General features: G+C 44.5%; 1 long non-coding RNA gene across 1 annotated transcript; it reads right to left on the bottom strand.

Annotated features, from left to right (window-relative positions):
* Positions 1-3503: 3503 nt before the first annotated feature.
* LOC120402832 lies at positions 3504-13914 on the bottom strand. The gene is made up of 4 exons (XR_005597316.1): positions 13891-13914; positions 9174-9245; positions 5364-5446; positions 3504-4156 (listed from the first exon to the last, which is right to left on the bottom strand). It is a non-coding gene; the product is annotated as an uncharacterized LOC120402832 (long non-coding RNA).
* Positions 13915-14804: the final 890 nt, after the last annotated feature.

The raw sequence follows: 14804 nt of genomic DNA, 5'->3' as shown, positions 1-14804 counted from the left end.
AATAGTATTATGGTATATTATGTCAGTGGCAGGGTTTCTACTTTCTTCTGAAAAATCTCATATAGGCCATTGCTGGACACATCAGACCAGACTAGATGAACCATTGCTTTATTCTGGTGTGGCCGTTTTTAGGCTCCTAACCTGCTTCACCAATTGCAGGGATTGTTTCCTAAAGCTTTTTTACATACCTTAGACCAGAGGTCTCAAACATGCGGCCCGCGAAGTTATTTTCTGTGGCCCATGAGCTCCTCGGCCCCCTCCCCCCCATTTATCTAGAGCGGCTCCAGCCCTACGTGCACCGGGGGCAGGGCAGGCTCCCAGCCCGCCTGCCTGCCCTGCCCCCACGCTGCGCCGGGAAGGCACAGAACCTGGGGGACGAGAGGCGCAGGGCTGTGTGTTGATGTTGCTTCAGGCACCGCCCCCAGCAGCTCCCATTGGCCGTGATTCCCCATTCCCAGCCAATGGGAGATGCTGGGGGCGGTGCCTCTTGCATCCGACGAAGTGGGCATTCACCCATGAAAGCTCGTGCTGCCAAACGTCTGTTAGTCTATAAGGTGCCACAGGATTCTTTGCTGCTTTAACAGCAACACACACACCCTTGTGCCCCTGCTCCTCCACGTTCCAGCCACTTCCTGGAGCAGCCTGGGGGCAGGGCGGGGCAAGGCAGGCAGGGAGCCTGCCCTGCCCCCGGTGCACACCGGGCCAGAGCCCGTCCCCCCAAACACCTCCTGCAGGCGAACCCCCTGCCCTGAGGCCCTTGCCGCACCCTGTGCCCCGACCCCCTGCCACACCCCTCCTACACCCCAATCCACTGCCCTGAGCCCCCTGCTGCACCCTGACCCCCTGCCGTAGCCTGCACCTTGACCCCCTGCCTTGGGCCCCCTGCTGCACCCTGCACCCCAACTCCCTGCCCTGACCCCCCTGCCACACCCTTCCTGCACCCTGAACCTCTGCCCTGACCCCCTGCTTCACCCCTCATCCCTCCTGCACCCCACGCCCCAACTCCCTCCCCTGAGCCCCTGCCACATCCCACACCCCTCCTGTCCCCACCTGGGGGCAGGGAGGGGGCAGAGTTGGGGTGGGGATTTTGGGGAAGGGGTTGGAATGGGGGCAGGGAAGGGGTGGGAAGAGGTGAGGTGGGGGGGCCTCATGGAAGGGGTGGAGTGAGGGCAGGGCCGAAGGCAAGGGTGGTGGGGGGGAGGTGTCAATAATGCAGCCCTTGGGCCAATGTACTAGTCCTCATGTGGCCCTCGTGGTCATTTGAGTTTGAGACCCCTGCCTTAGACTGATAGATATGATCATAGGCCTTCCATCCTTCTAATGCATTTTCACAAATCAGTTGTCAGGGCTTTCTTGAAATGGGCAAATATTCTTTTAAAAATGCTTGATTCTGATGTATGTTTTGTCTTTTATTAGGTTATAGGTTTCCAGCATGAATCAACATGATACATTGCCAGCCACTCATAAATAATGCACGGAAGGATTACATGGAGTGATAAAGGCTAGTGATTTATTTCCGGCAACCTTTATGTAAACCTTGTAAAGAGCACGCAACTGCAATTGGCAAGCTGTAGACACAGGGGTCTGCAGCAGTGGACAATTCCAGCACTCCTCCAGCACCAACTAACACTTGCTGTGCAAAAGCAGATCATGAATACGTAGACAACAATTTACTCCCTTCCCTGCCTGGAGCAGTGAGAAAGAGTGGAGACCATGCAGCTGTTTTCTAAGCAGACCTGAGAAGCATGAAATTAACAAAGGAAGATGGACCTGTTTTTCTCAGGCAAAACATACAAAACAGAAAGAATTACCCTTAATTAGAAGGAAATTTATATCTGTAAATTAGAAAACCAACAAAGCTGGAGATTCTTTGTATAGATCTCTTCTCTCCAAGTTAATGCTGAACCAGTGCTGCAGTACAATCCTTAGGGGCACTGCATTGGAGGAGGTGTCTGTGGCAATAAAGGTTAAATCAAGGTTTGACCACTTGGGTTTATCAAACATCCTATGGCATCTGGTGTTCTGGGCAGATTCCAGTGCTGTTCATTACATTTCCCTGAATTCCAACCAGTTTTTTCAGCTGGGTACAGGACTCGTCTTCATTTCCTGTCCTACACTGATGTGTACTGTTGCTGCTGGGTTGTGTTTTAAGGCAGAAAAGCTGGTTAATCCCTCTCCAGAGGTTGCTGCATGTTACCAGGGATTACTGTATCTCTCCTAACTACTGTAGAAGGATGTTGTGAGACTTAGGTAGTTAAATGGGACTCAACCTGTAAGCAAGACTTTAATAGGGCCAGGAATTTGCCCTAAGTGCTGAACTCCCATTGATGGATGGATGAGGGGCCTTGTCTTCACACTGTTAAGCATCCAGCACACTTTTGGCACTAAGTAAATTAATAAGTGCAACAATATTACCTGACAAGGGTATGGCGAGGTCTTGGGATCACTGGTAAAAGGTTTTATTATTGTCTATTTCCACTTTTGCTAATGTACCTGAAATACAGTTGGAGTCTAGGTTAACTGTGCATTCCAAAGTCAGAGCTGATTTTAAATGCCAATGACTGGGGCTTTACTAGATTAAAAAAGTCTGTGTCTTTTTTAAAAAGTTCACTGAAACTCACATTCCCCAGGGAAATTAGTCCATTGGCTGGAAGGTAAAGTACATTTTTGTTCTCCGTATTATTTTTCAAGAGCATACTTTATTAGTTAGGTTTTCTATAAGATCACTGTTAATTATCTCCAGAGGTAACGATTTGGCAAAGGTTAATGACTCTCCTCATATAGGAAAAATTGCAATTTAGTTTTAAATGAAGGTGTTGATTCTTGTGGGGAAAAGATCTTTTCAGCTCAACTGGACTTTAAAGAGATATTGCAAATATTGGGACATCCAGCATTTCACTTACAGTATTTACACGTGTGTTCATAAGGTCTTTGTAATTATTTTTTAAAGAATCGGTTTGTTGAAATGTCAACTTATGCCTCACACAAGAAATATAGCTTGGTTGCTTACACATAATACTTCTTTGCTTTTCTACAGCAGCTTTCAAACACACCAGGACTGTACACCACCTTCCAAATATTAATGATGTAAGCGTCACAATGCTGCTGGGAGATAGGCAAGTATAGTTAGTCCCATTTTACAAACAGGCAAACCGAGGCACAGAGAAGTGAATTGTCCCACTTGTGCTCTATGTGTAATCTGAACATGTTAAAGACATAAACAGTGCATTTTATGAGTGGCAATAAGCACATCAAGAGATGATGTTATAGACAGATAAGCAACCGACTGACATGCTAAACTCTAACAGTTGCGTGACCATTTAGTAAAACATCATTTGTTAACCTTTTATAAACTATTTCTAAATGTACGCTTAATAAAAAGTGTGAGCCTATAGAGTTAACACATTTTATTTTAATGTATTCAATATTTTGACTGTAGATATAGTACAATGTATAATGTGAGTCTTCCTGATTGAGTCTGACAATAAATACACCAAAAGATTCTTGTCTCTTTAAAAAAAAAATGATACAACCCTCTACACTTTATTTATTCAGCATTGTATAGCATTTTGACAATACGCTATTTCTTTATTTATTGATATGTCATGGTACAGTTATAAATGTATGTGATCCAATTTAGATTAGTACAATTTAAGAAATTTTTTTAATTGAGTTTCCACTTTTCCTACTTTTTCTACTATACTCAGCTCAGAGGGTCTGGTAATTTCCTGTTTTATTTCTAGTCACTGTTCACATTCTGATTCCTTTGCTCTAGCTGAGGCTGATTTCAAACACTGTAGGGGAAGTTAAATTTTTTTTTCCAACCTCCCTGTTTTCATAGCAAATATAAAAGGAAATAGTGAAAGTTTCTGTTCATAATAGATTTTCTATTTTTCAACAAAACCTAATTTAGGTTTGAGCTACTTGACAGTTGGTGTATCGTAGCTAGCTAGGCATTTGAAGCATGCTCATCAACATGGTATCTGCACCCCAAATGGAATATTACTTTCAAGATTCCAAGAGGGTGTTTATAAACCATGTTTTTAAAATGATGAAATAAAAAGAACCCAGCCCTTCACTGCTGCTGCTGTACATCAAATATCCTGCTTCCTCCTTGCCTTATTGATTATCTGGCTCCCCCTCTTCTCCTTTCATCCTGAAGGGGAATAAAAAAACAGCCAATAAGGTACAGTATGTTTTCATTTCAACTTGTGCTTCATACACAATTTTAGTGACAGTTTTATATATATTACCCAACACCAAATACATCCAGAGGTCAAATCAGTATTTAAACAGACATTCTAAATGGAAATGAGCTTCGAGTCATTTAGACGTGCTTGCTACGTGCAGATTCCACTCCGCTCAGTAATCAGTAGTGGAGAAAGAGCCTGGAAACAAAGCTATACATATTCATTTGCCCACTCAGAAGCAGAGCTGGTCTGTCCCTCTCAATAGCCAGCACAGACACGGGAGTATTTCCTGCAGGATGTTTGTCCAGTCTTGCTTTACGTTTCTCAAGTGACGGCACTTCCACTGTTTGCCCAGGCAACATTTTCCACAGTCTGATATAGCTCATGGTTTGGATGTTCTTTCTGCTGTCCAGCTTACGTTTTCTTTTGTTTAATTTCACCGGGGAACTGGGGGCAGCCTGGGGAGTCTCCCACTGTGGGGCAGGGAGCTTAGAAGCCCTGAGAGCCTAGCTGGAGCTAGGGTTTCCCCAGCTTTCAGGGTCCCAGCTCTGTGGCAGGGATTCTGGAAGCTGTGGGGTCCCCGACTCTGAGGCAGTCAGCATGGTGGAGCTGCAGACCCTGGAAGCTAGGGCTTCTCAACAGCCTGCCAGACCATCTAGCAGGGAACCAGGCAGAAATCTGCCCAGGTTCTCCCGGGTTTCTATTGGAACCATACCTATGTTTTGGCAGAGGTTTGTGGAAACCTAAAATGTTTCTGTGAAATGTTTTTCTTCTTGATGAATCTGCATTTTCTGATTTAGAATAGTTTTGTTTGAAAATTCCTGATCATCTTATTCTGATTATGAATACTACCTCCCGCCCCCTACCTCCGGATTTATTTTAGGCATTACCCCCCACAACACCAGATGTTCAGAGTCAACAAGAATTCATCTGATTTTCATCATTTTGCTGTCTGGTTGTTATTGTATTAATACCTGGGAGCTACTGCTTAAAGAATTACACGATTTTGTATTTGGCCTTTGGTTTCCTGCCTATATGCCTACATGACCAAAAGCCTGTTACAAGTCGAATTTAAATGGACAAAATAAGCTCCTTAAACCTGTTTTCCAGCCCCCTTAAGTCATTCACTAACTGGTAGGTGAACTGGACAGAAGAGTTTTTTATTTTGCTTACGAGGACTTTTCAGTTGTCGATTCAGATTTCCGAGGCTCTTCCTGTCACTGCCAACAAATGCATTAGCCTCCTTTGCTGTGACACTGTAAAAAATGTGTGGGTCAAAAATACAAAGTGATTGGCCTCATTGAACCTATCTCCTGCTCCCCCAGGGTTAGTCTACAGCAGCTTGTCAACTGAGATCCATAATGGTCAATACTCATGCTACATTCACAAGGGCTTCTTGTGTGAAAAACAAGAAGGTACAGGAAAGAAGATCAAAATCCTGGCAAAATATTTTTTCATGCAGTGTCAGTATTTAGATAATACAGTGAAATAGCATATTTTGGTCTACAATAGAATCTAAAAAAAGAACAGGAGTACTTGTAGCACCTTAGAGACTAACAAATTTATTTCAGCATAAGCTTTCATGGGCTGCAGCTCACTTCTTCGGATGCATAGAATGGAACACACAGACAGGAGATATTTATACATACAGAGAACATGAAAAGGTAAAAGTAGATTCTCTCCGACTATGCTTCTTCCTTCCCTCAGGGCAAACCTTTCCTATCATCAGCTAAGTCTAGATACCACTACCTCTTATGTCCATCAGTGCTGCTTCCTCATTCAGTCAGGAGGCAACAGAGAGTGACCTCAGGTGCTATTGTAGCAAAATGTTCAATTTAGCACTTGGATTCCCTAGTAATGGACACATAATAAATATCTGGGTGAAAGACACAGAAGAAGAGTGAGTTACATATGCTGATTAGCTAGAGAGGCCAATTTGTCCTGCACATGGGCTGAAAATGCCATAACTTTTCATCTTTATATGAAGATACCTTGTTTTGTACAGAAAAAAAATGTCACCCAGGAGAATGTAAATCCATGTCATTAGAGATGTACCAACTGGTTCTGAAGCCCTGACTTTTAGTTTTGAAAAACTAAAATGTCACTGGCAACACTTTGTGTAACCAGCCTCATTTTGTACACCTATTACCAACAAATGACAACTTTTATTTATCTATTTTGGGAGATAGACGTTCAAACAAATATGATGGCCATATGCACTGAATTTTGCTAATGAACAGCATGTTAAAATGTAAAAGCCAGCTAGAGATGGACCCGAACCAAAGACCCTAATCTTTGAGGTGTTCAAAATATGGATTCAGATTTTGCAGTGTGAAGTGCAACTCTTTTGTAAATTAGGTGCAGCTCTCAGGTTGCTGCCAAGTCAGCAAGGTGGTCGTTAGTGTTACAGGTTTTGTGTTCCAGCCTTGATTTAGCCAGCTGGAAATCAGATTACTTATAAAATAGCAGAGAGGCCAAGATTTTGGAAAGCGTCTAGTGATTTTAGATGCCACAATTTTTGGGTGCCCAACCTGAGACCTGGGTTTTCAGAGAGTGATGAGCAACCACTCTCTGTAAAATCAGGCCCCTTTAAGGTACATCAAGTTGGACATCAAAAGTCACTAAGCTCTTTTGAAAACCTTGCCCAATGAATTTGATAGGGAAAGTATTCTACAGAATCTTTGACTGGTCTGTAGTTGATTTCAGATCATCTACCTCCGTAAGCCAATCAGAATGTAGCTTTTCAATGCTGCTGTCACTAACAAAAACCATCAGGTAAAATGATTAAATTAGTATAATTAATCAATAGGACACAGAAGACCAAGGTGCGGTGCTGATTAATTTGTATTTTAGGTGCTCACATCTCCTGCTTTCAGCCCTCCTGAGAAGTACATTAATCAGTCCAGTCATGCAGACAAAAATGTGTTATTACAGGTTTGAAATGGGCATCCTTTGAATGTGATCACAAAGGCTGTCACCTGCCAGTGCAGCACCGGGCACACTGATTGTGTTTAGATAAATAATAGCATTGAAGTCATTCTGTTCTGCCTTCAGGGCAGCAGAAGTCCTTGGCAGGAGTGGAAGCAGGTCTGGATTAGGGAAAGGGGAAAGATACTAGTATTTTCCTCAGGGTCCACATAGTGCCAGGAAGCTGTATTTGAGCTGTGGGCTTTCCTGGTACCCAGCATACAGTGGGTTTTGGAGGAGCTAGTTGCCATTATGCATCTAGGTGCTTTTGAAAATGGGTGCCTATATGCTTCTTTAGGTGCCTAGGTACCATTGAAAAACTGGTCCTGAGCACTTACAACCTTCACTAATGCTAAAGGAAGTCATGGGTAAGCAGTCTCTCTCAGAATCAGACCAATAAGCAAATTGTTAATGTTTTAATTGTAAGTTAACATTACCACTAAAATAAATCTTGCAATTATTTCTTTAAATGATTAAAAAGCACATTCTTATGGCATTTTAACTTGTAATAAGTGTTTAAACAATTCTCTTAAGAGCAGGTTACATGGTCACCTGTCAGGGACGGTCTTGATAATAATTAGTCCTGCCTTGAGTGCAGAGGACTAGGCTAGAAGACCTCTTGAGGTCCCTTCCAATCCTATGATTCTATGATCTTATCTTTTTCCTTTGACCCACATTTCTAGTATCTGAGGACCTCATAGTTTTTAATGCATTCATCCTTACAAATACCCCTATGAAATGTGAAAGTTCTATTATTTCCATTTTACAGCTGGGGAATTGAACTACAGAGGGAATAAGGGATAGATCCACAAAGGGACTTAGGCACCCAAGTACAAAATTTAGATCCATGATTTGCTGCTACCTAACCCTGTAGGCAGCTAACTTCCCTCGGTGCCTAAGTTTCTGCCAGTGGGCATGTGCACAGTCACCTAAGTCCTGATGCCTAGTTCATGCCTTACCCCCAGTGGGATTCACACATTAGTCATTCTACCTATCTTGCCTGTGGGTCCTGATTTGGTAGCATACACTGAAGATTGGGTCCCCCACAAAACACAACTGGAGGAGGAAGTGGCTGTGGTCCTGTTACACACTCTAGTTCAGTGCTTGGAGAACTCACCCAGGATGTGGGAGAATCAGGTTCCAGGCCCTGCTCCAGTGAATGCTCATTTTACACAAAGTGGAAGAGCTTCAACAGGAGAGACAGAGAGAGACCTGTGACAAATGTGTGACCATGAAAACTTCAAAATACTTTTGTACTGAGACATGTTAGACACTATGGGCCCAGTGATTAGTCAAACATTTGCAGCTATAAAATTTATATGTATTTCTGAGCTAGGGATTGTATTCTAGCTCTAGGGGCCAGGGTTACTGAGCTTCCCTCAGGAACTAAAGTGAGAGAGAGAGTGAGAGAGAGAGAGAGAGAGTGTGTGTGTGTGTGTGTGTGTAAAAGACTGCAAGTCTCAGAACAGATAAGCAACTCCACAGAAGAACCATAGCCATAATACCTCATGTGTGTCCATGTTAGAAATGTGCAACTCTAGAACTCAGTAAAGATATCCGCTGCTAATGTCATCATCACTTCCTCACCCAGAGATTACACACCCTGTGACTGCATGATCTAGTTCAATGTCCCCATTTCATTTAATATTAAAAGAAACTCTCCTGCCAGGGTGCTTCTTAGTGCTAATGCTTCTCAGTGAATGGTGCAGTTCAACGTGAAATATACAAAAGCCAGTTGGACCATGAGGAGCGAAGGGAAGTGGCTCACAGGGAAAACTAGAATTTCAAAGCTTTAAATCGTTCAAAGCACTACAGTGCCATGGCTTTCATAGCTTCTTGTGCAATGTGTAAAAGTAATACACAGTTTTGAAGGTGCTTTGCTTAGCATGGGAATTAATGACCAGTGAAGCCCAAATAATTTGGCACTTCAGGTTGGATAAGCACCCTAAAGCTTGAATGCATTATCCGGACTTGCCAAGAGTTCATGAGTCTACAAAACTAGCCTGGAAGTCTCACCCGAGCAGCTTAGCTTGACTCGTGATATTAGGGCATCTGTACTTCCAGGAGGTACCAGCCAGGGCAGAGACTCTGAAAAATGAAAGATGATTTGACAATAACAACAGGCTAGTGCTGCCTAGCAGTAAGAATGAGGACAAAGAGGAGGAAGTATAGAAAAGTCTCATTATCCTGAGGAGGAATTGGTGTTGACCCTAGATCTTCTTAGACATGCCCAGTCTCCTACCGCCCCACTCTTCTTTCACCTTGTGCACTTGGGAGGGTCCATGTTGGGTGGGGAGGGGGAGAATTACTGCTTGGTGTAGAGAACCACACTAATATTTGGTCTCTCTTGTACCTACGTGTATTCTCCTTTTGCACTGGGGGGTGGCCGCTTTTGACCTCTTTCTAGGACTTACACAATCAAGTCCTTCATCCATAAAACATGGATTTCTGTCATGTACAGCAAAGAATCAGAGACAGCTCTGTGAGGCCTGGATCAAGTATAAACCGAGCCCATGAGTAAGAGTCCCCCTGAGAGGGGACAGTATAAGAAGGGCTCCATCAAAACCACCCTTTTTTGGCCATGATAGCAACACAGAGATTGCTATTCTATTCTAGTCTATTTCAGCTCTTATATCTCTGTCATCACCAGAGTATCTGAGCACTCCCAACAGTGTGTGATATATAGCCTGAGCCTAAATGTAGCCACTTTCATTCCTTCCCCCATTTTCCTTAATCCCAGGCCAGTCCTCCCATCTCCAAGCTGCCGCCCCCCATCCCCAGGCACAGAAAACAGCATGAAAGATGGCAAGTTTATGGCCCTGCATTCTGAAAGATGAAAGAGCAGCTGACAGGAGAAATAGAAAGAACTTTCAAGACCTCACCGCCCACCCCCACCGCTCCTGACTGTGGTTTTTGATAACTGCTCATAAAGCTTCAGCCCAGCAACTCTGTGTTTCATTGGTCTCCTCTGATCTAATAAGCCAAGGATAATACATATGCTCTGGAAAGAGCCAACCACCCGACCTCTCATTAGGTCATGGAATCCTGGATCTGTTTGTAATAAATTACCATTCCTGTTCACATCATTTTATTTTAATAGCAAAGCACTTAAGCAATTATCCTTTAGCAATTAGTCAGTACCAGGAGTCATTAACTGGTTTGTAGGTTAATGACCTAAGACCCCATCTGCCTGAGATCCCTATGAGAATGGAGCAAAAGGGCTTAACGCTTCCTTCCTGATGGCATATTAATAAGTACACAGAGCCAGCGGGAAGGGGAGGCAAAGCTGTTAGCTGGCAAAGAAACTGGCTCCTGCTCTCTCTCTCTCGCTGTAACTATTCAAGTATATTTAAAATAAGGGACCTAATAGTTCCAGTGACTTAATGGGATACTGACTATTTCACTTCTAGGTCACCGGTTGTAGCTCAGGCCAGACAGGTGGTGGCTGAAAGTTGTTACTGTCTGATGACCAGGCAATTGCCTCTGTGAAATGAATTGATGGTCTCAGTTCAGTTCCTAATAGATGGGTGTCAATGAGACCACAGAGCCACTATCATTAACATTCTAGTCTCATCTGGGCTGCCTACGCTCAACCCAGTCCACGGAGTCTCAGCTATGCCAAGGTGGTTTGCCCTTCCGGAGCAGGGACAAGATACATTGGTGAGCTGGACTGTGGGTGAAGCACATGCTGCTGCTGAACTTCTGTATCAGCTCAGTATAGGACTTTAGTGCTTGAGGAAAAGGTCAGACTTGACAGATCTAAATCCTCATACCACCCCCTATCTTCCAGGACAAAACAATCCCGCTTTCTAAAATCAGATGGTAAAATTGTATTAGAAATGCAGCAAAACTGCTAATTAGCCTGAACGGCTCCAGTGCTGTCATTCATTTCCTACTAATCAGAACCCATGCTGGGGTATATTTATATTTCTGGATTCTGGATTTACTGTAGTACTGTACAAAATAAAGTGCTTTGCTCGTTGCTCTTCCCCCCAAGTTGTCCCCAGGATGCCCTTGTAACTGAAAAGACTTAATAGGTTTTGTGGCTGTGAATTATTTCCATGCATACTTGAGTATATAACATTTTGTGTACTGGAACTGCTGAGTCTATTCAGCTAATCAGTACAAGCCCATGTAGCTTATTAAATAATTTGTTCAGCTTCACAATTTATCTGTCTGTTCTTGTTTGATCTCAGCCCATCCGGTATTTGCAAGCCTGATACATTAGATGCTTGCAGATCTAGGCACCATTCAGCCTGGGCATCCCCCCATTGGTAACTGATGGTCTTTCAGCTACCCCTTTCCTGGAGAATTTTTGCTCTGTCTGTTCTTAACCAAATGATTAATCCATATGGAGGGGCAGAGTTGAAAATCAAATATGTGATTAGGAAGATTGTTCTTTCCTCTTGCCAGTCAGGGTACGTTCCATGTGCTGGAGCAGCAGATGCATCATTTCCCCCCCTCAGAATCACAGTGGCTAATTTGATATGACTTGGACAAGACAAGGTGGGTGAGGTAATATCTTTTATTGGACCAACTTCTGTTCTGTTGGTGAAAGCCAGCCTTTCAACATGGCTGCAACAACACTGCAAACGACACCGGAAAAGAAGGAATTTTCTATAGCTTGAGTCCATAATTACAGTCCCCCAAAGAGGGATCAAGGAAGCAGATTTTGTATATTGAGGGGGGACAGTCATGGGTGGCGGGTGAACCAGAAGCTCAGAGAGGCTAGCCCCTGGCCCGGCCCTCCCCTTCTGCCCTGCCTCATCCACCAAAGCCCAGAGCCCCCTCCCATGTGGCCACCCCCCCACATGCTGGGCAGGCAGTGCGCCCCACCCCCCAAGCCCCAGCACACCAGGCGGTCAGTGTATCCCCCACCCCAGAGTGCCAGAAAGGCAGCACAGCCCTCCTCCCCCAGCCCTGGCATGCTGGGTGGGTGGGCAACGTGCCCCCCCCCCAAGTCCTGGAAGGCAGGAAGGCCATGGGGGGGGGGAAGAGCCCCCACTGCACAGCACTGGGAAGGAGCCTGGGGGCAGAGCGTGGGCAGGGCCATACAAGGCTGTCTGGGGAGGCTCAGCCTTTCCCTGCCTTTGATGCCCACCACCCACAGGGACAGTGTCTGGGAGGTAGTGGGGGAGAGGGTTTCAGGCACATCTGATCAAATTATACTTTTTTTCCTGTATTTGTATATTTCTCTCCTGTACAGAAATCCCAATCATAGAACTATGAATAGCTTAAAATTGAACACAGCTCATAACCCTCACTGACAAAGGGGGATCAAATAACCATCTACACTAGTGATGCTCAAGCCACAGGAGGTCCTTCCTAGTCCTGCATAGGCATGTCATCACCAGAACGACAGATGTATCCTTTTACTTAATACCTTCCAGGGATTTAGACACTCAGTAAGCCTACAGGATCAGAGACTGGGTTGTTTCAGGAAGGTGGATCCTGGTGCCTGAGCAGAGCCCTTGAAGGCAATGGAGTTCCATGTGAGTGTAGCACTGGTGTAAATGAGATCAGACTCAGACCCATTGTCTTGGTGACCTCAGGCATTCTGCTACAGGGCAGAACTCCACTGATTTTTTTCACATTTGGTTCTATACCGGGATGTCCAGTTTGGGAGAGTGATTTGTTGTTTTACATGGTTTGAAGCCATATATGCTTTAGGAAGGTGTAAACATACCATCACAGAACAAGACATGTCAGCCTTTTTTATAAAATTGTTATACCAAGATGCATATTGAATACATATTTGCTTGCTTTTAAAATGGAGTAACAACTATTTTACAATTTTCTAAAGAAAAAAAATTCTCTTTATCTAGGTACATATAGGCTCCCTACCACAACAGTATCTGAATGCCGCACACACATCAGTGAATTTATCCTTACAATATATACATGATGTAGGGAGACATCATCCCCATTCTACAGCTAGGAACTGAGGCTCATAAGGAAAGGGATTTGCCCAAAGCCACACAGTGAGACTATGGCAGAGCTAGAAATCACACTCCAACCTCCCAAGTCTCAGTCCCATTCCTTACCCACAACACAATCATTCCTCACTAAGGTAATATTAAATTAAAACACACTGTGCCGGGGTGCTGGAACAATTTGTATAGTGGGGGTGCTGAGACCCATTGAACCAAACTGCAAACCCTGTATAAAATGGAAACCACTTCAAGCCAGAGGGTGCTCCAGCACCCCCAATACTCCTAGCTCCAGCACCTATACACTGTGCCATGGGTGTTTTTGTTTACAGAAATAGAGTCCCATTTTATATCATGACAATCCCCAGCCTTATTATAAAACAGTAACTACACATGCTAAATAAATTGCTTAATATATATGCTGCAGGAAGATTAGGCTCTAAGCCTCATTGTGCTAGGTGCTGTACACATATTGTGTCCCTGACTACAGTACATTCCATGATGCAGCATCCTTGGTTTGCTTTCTCACTAATTATCAAAGGTCAGCAATTCCCAACAGGTCATTAGTAACTTAAACCAGGAAGCTGCCTTCTAGCAGTACAGAATTGCTCAGCTCTCACAGACATAACATCAAAGAAGACAGAGATGCCAAAGGCAGGATTGTTCCCTGCAGTCTACTCACCAGTGCTTTCCCCAGCCTAGTTTTATAGATCTTAGGGCCCAGCTATTAGACCTTAAAATCGGCAATGTTGAGAGAAAGATTCTGCCTGCCTGCTAGCCACCTTTTTTAATCTGTTGCTTACAAGAGCCCCAGCAATATGCTGCTTTCTAAAGCACCAAGCTGGCCTGATTGCAGGCCCTTTTAAAGGGGAAGAGCAGCTCAGATGTGCTAGGGAGAGAGTGCTAATGACTAGCAGGTGTTTGTTCCTTTCGTCTTATTGGTTTAAGAGGAAAAGACTGGGAAGGATCATTTTGTGCTGGAAAGGTGCAGAATGGCTTTAAGAGCACTAAATGGACAAAAGGCTCCTTCTGAGGGAGGGAGAATAAAAGGGCTGTGATGGAGAGCAAGAAACAATTACCAAGCAGGCTGAGTACCTGGAAACCTTGAGTATGGCTGTAAATAACCAGTCCCCCTTCGAGAAACATGTAACTGGACAAAAGACTACCCAGGAGGGCCAATTCAATCCAGCATTACTCTAGTTCTGCAAGGCTGTGACCAGTGCTCAAGTGGGGCTGGAATGTTGTTCTGGCATTTGTTTTGAGAACTAGAATGGTGTTCCCAGGTTCTCCCTTGCTGGCTGTAAAAGGACCCAGCTACTGCTACTGCCTCCTCTCCCTGTCACATGTGAGATTGCAGCATAGGGTAACCATATGGCCAGGGGCCTGGCTGCCACAGCAGGTGACAGACTGGGGAGACGTGCATCCCTGTTGGGGGGAGAGCCCCTGTCGACATTCTGCTGCTGCATACTGGAAGGGAAGGTCCTGGCTTTTCTGTGAGCTCCACAGGAGTGGAGAAGTGGGGCTGCAACATGGATTCTGGGCCCAGGTGCCCAAAGAGAGTAGGGGGGATACTGTGCAGCTCCACAGGCTACCAGAACCCCCATTTCCCATGGAAAGCCCTAGCATCTAAACTACAGGGGTGAGGAATAGCTCAGTGGTTTGTTCACTGACCTACTAAACTCAGGGTTGTGAGTTCAATCCTTGGGGGGGGGCACCT

This window comes from Mauremys reevesii, linkage group 4, assembly GCF_016161935.1.
Source record: "Mauremys reevesii isolate NIE-2019 linkage group 4, ASM1616193v1, whole genome shotgun sequence".
Lineage (NCBI taxonomy): Eukaryota > Metazoa > Chordata > Testudines > Geoemydidae > Mauremys > Mauremys reevesii.
Note: the sequence above shows the minus strand (reverse complement) of the source record. Positions and strands in the feature narration are given on the sequence as shown.